Source organism: Sorex araneus, chromosome 4, assembly GCF_027595985.1.
Source record: "Sorex araneus isolate mSorAra2 chromosome 4, mSorAra2.pri, whole genome shotgun sequence".
Classification (NCBI taxonomy): domain Eukaryota; kingdom Metazoa; phylum Chordata; class Mammalia; order Eulipotyphla; family Soricidae; genus Sorex; species Sorex araneus.
Window position 1 is genome coordinate 106,594,872 of NC_073305.1, and position 3,891 is coordinate 106,598,762.

General features: G+C 42.9%; 1 pseudogene; it reads left to right on the plus strand.

Annotated features, from left to right (window-relative positions):
- Positions 1-2,913: 2,913 nt before the first annotated feature.
- On the plus strand, positions 2,914-3,518 carry LOC129404426 (protein FAM136A-like; annotated as a pseudogene).
- The last annotated feature ends 373 nt before the right edge of the window (positions 3,519-3,891 follow it).

The following is a 3,891-nucleotide window of genomic DNA, read 5'->3' on the forward strand; positions in this document are numbered from 1 at the left end:
CTGTAAATATGTGACAGAAATTATAATAATGTTTATAATTTTATGAGACCCAAAAGATACTACTGGGTTTAAGGTGCCTACCTGCCTATGCACAGCAGAGCCTGGCAAGCTCCCTGGGGCATATTCGATATGTCAAGAACAGTAACAATAACAGGTCTCATTTCCCTGACCCTGAAAGAGCCTCCAATCGTTGGGAAAGATGAATAAGGAGAGGCTGCTAAAATCTCAGGACTGGGCTGAATGGAGACATTACTGGCGCCTGCCCAAGTAAATTGATGAACAACAGGATGACAGTGATACAGTGATACCTGCCTTGTACACTGCCAACCTGATTCATAACCAGGAGTGTGTATGGAATCCTGAGCACCACCAGGAGTAATCTCTCCAAGTCAGCCCTGAGCACTGCCAAGTGTGCTCCCACCAATATAAATGTTTTTTTTAGTTTTTAATGATTTTGCTAAGTTTTCTAGGGTGGGTCAGAGGAACCATGGGATACTGGTAGCAGAACTCTGACACTGGTTGTAGGTAAGGAGTTGGAAGGAGGAATGCCTAAAACTATTAACAGCTTTCAAAATCACAGATTTGCAAAATAAAATTGGAGAGAACAAGAAAAGTTTTGGCTCATAGTCGACTGCAAGCAAGGCAAATGCCTTAGCCTCTGTACTGTTTCTACAACCCTAAACTTTATTTTTTAAATTTGTTTTAATTCTAATGAATCATCGTGACACACAGTTACAGACTTACAAATTTTTGTGATTACGTTTCAATCAAACAGTGTTCGAACATCCATCCCTCCAACAGTGCCCATTCTCCACCACCAATGTTCTCAGTGTCCATCCTGCCACCCCCCACACTTTCCCAGCCCCTGCCTCTATGGAAAACACATTCCCTCTTACTCTCCCTCTCTGTCTCCTTTTGGGTGTTATGGTTTTCAACATGGGCACTAAGCAGCCATTATGCTTGGTCCATAGCCAATTTTCAGCATGCATCTACCATCCCAAGAGATCACTCCAACCCTCATTTGCTTAGTGTCTCTTCTCTGTCCCACCTACCTTTGCCCCCAGCACATGAGATTGGCTTCCAAGCCATGGAGCCACCCTCCTGGACTTTATCTCAATTATCCTTAGGTCTTATTCTTTTATTATGTTACTTTATATTCCACAGATGGGTGCAGTCATTCTTTGTCTGTTCCGTTCTTTCTGACTCATTTCACTTAGCATAATACTCTCCAGGTTGATCCACTTATATGCAAATTTCATGGCTTCATCTTTTCTAACAGCTGCATAGTATTTCATTGTGTAGATATGCCAAAGCTTCTTTAACCAGTCATCTGTTCTTAGGCACTTGGGTTTTTTCCAGATTCTGGATATTGCAAATAGTGCTGCAATAAACATACAAACGCAGATGTCATTTCTACTATGCTTTTTTGCATCTCTGGGATGTATTCCCAGAAGTGGTTTTGCTGAGTCAAATGAGAGCTCAGTTTCTAGTTTTTTGAGAAACATCCATATTGTCTTCCAAAAAGGCTGGACCATTCAGTGTTCCCACCAGCAGTGAAAGGAGAGACCCCTTCTCCCCACATTCATGCCAACACTGGTTGCTTTTGTTTTTTGGATTTTTTTAGATGTGTGTCAGTCTCTGTGATGTGAGATGATATTTCATTGTTGTTTTGAACTTCATCTGTCTGATCATTAGTGATGAGGAGCATTTTTTCATGTGCCTCAATATCAGACCTGATGTTGATACCTGAACTAAAGGTATCTTCAAGGATGAAATGCCATTGACCAAGCAAGAGGAAACAGAAATAAACAAATTGGACTATCTCAAACTAAGAATCTTCTGCACCACAAGAGAAGCAATAACCAAAATACCAAGACAGTCTACATAACGGGAAAGGATACTCACTCAATACTCCTCCGCTAAGGGGTCAATATCAAGGATATATAAAGCACTGGTCGAACACTACAAGAAGAAAACATCCAACCCCATTAGAAAATGGAGCAATGAAATTAACAGAAACTTTCCCAAAGAAGAAATCCAAATGTCCAACCCTAAACTTTAAAAAAAGTTTTTAAGGTAGACTTGTTGTTTGGGCGCTACACCCAGATGTGCTCAGGGCTTATTCCTGGCATATGATCAAATTACACTGCATGGTAAAGAATTAAATATGAAATATTCTGGATGAGACCCCTAAGCGGCCACACATGAATGGCTCCTCTGTTTCTGAGACACTATGATCCTGGAGGCCCACTAACTACTTTCGACACCCAGCGGCTTCTTGCAGAAATGCCTCTAGACTGTGAACTAAGCTACCGTCCCATGCAGCCCAGGGAGGGGAAAGGTTTTTCTCTCTCAGCCTTTCCTTTTGGTGGCGGAGTGGTGACCACCATCTTTTAGAATCCACTAAACAAGGGTACGAGCTTGCAGTGATGCAATTTCTGGCAGAAATTTCTCTAGACTTAATTACTAAATACCAGAAATCCAAAACCTTATATGCTTTTCATTCTCAGCAATGGAAAACATTATCAAATGATGCCTTTTCGACAGGTCTGATTGTTGGGGGAAAATTCCAAATAATAATAGAGTTTTCTGTTGAAATATTGAATGTAATCAAAATAAAGAGAGATTAAAGTGAAAATCATCAGCCACACAGGCAGAGGTGGGGTGGGTTGGTAGGTATACTGGGGTTCTTCGTGGTGGAACACGTGCACTGGTAAAGGGATGATGTTTGATCATTGTATGACTGAGACTTAAACCTGAAAGCTTTGTAACTTTTCTCATGGTGATTCAATTAAAAAATAAATAAATAAATTTCAAATAAATATGAAATATTCTGGTGTATTTTCCAAAAATGTTTAGTCTGGGGCCTGCGAGCGCGAGTCCATGTGGGCGCCGGCGCAGCGGGCATGGAGCGTAGGGTCGCCATGGCAGAGGTGCAGCAGCTCCGGGTGCAGGAGGCGGTGGACTCCATGGTGAAGAGCCTGGAGAGCGAGAACATCCGGAAGATGCAGAGTGTCATGTTCCGGTGCAGTGCCAGCTGCTGTGAGGACACCCAGGCGACCATGCATCAGGTGCACCAGTGCATTGAGCGCTGCCATGCACCAAGCCCAGGCCCTGGTGACGGGGGAGCTGGAGAAGTTCCAGGACCGCCTGGCCCGGGGCACTATGCATTGCAACGATAAAGCCAAAGATTCAATGGATGCAGGGAGTAAAGAGCTTCAGGTGAAACGACAGCTGGAGAGTTGTGTGACCAAGTGTGTGGATGATCACATGCATCTCATCCCAACCATGACCAAAAAGATGAAAGAGTCTCTCTCAGCCATTGCAAAATAGAAGTCTGTGCCCCAGGCCATGGAGACTAAGGGCAGGAGTCTCTTTGAAAGAGAAAATGGGAATGTTGGTCTTTTTAAACAGTGTGAACAAATGAAGGAAAAAAAAGAAAGCAGCAAGTTTAAGGCTGGTTACTTGCCTCTGGACACTGGTTCCTTTATTTTTCCAGCCTTAGAAGTGAAAAAGAAAAAAACTGGTGCTTAAGTTTGCATCAGAGATAACACAGGAGACATTTGAGAACCTAAATATCTGTGGCAAGTGTTTGTCCTGGCTGTAGGATCTCTCGTACCAGACCATAGTCCTCCAATGTGCCAACTGCTCTCAGCACTCAGTTGGGTACCAGAAAGCTGGAAGGTTCCTCTCATCTGCCAGTGATCTGATGGAGAATGAAGGCAGGTGTTTGTCCCAACCTCCTGTTGACTATAAAGATCACTACATTGTTTTTTATAAACCAGTGAAGCAAAAATCCATGAGGTCCCTAATTTAGGGGTGTGTAGCGGGGGAGGGAACTGGTCTATATTTTGCTTGGTTTTATTTTATATGCAAGAGCAAGAAATTGCT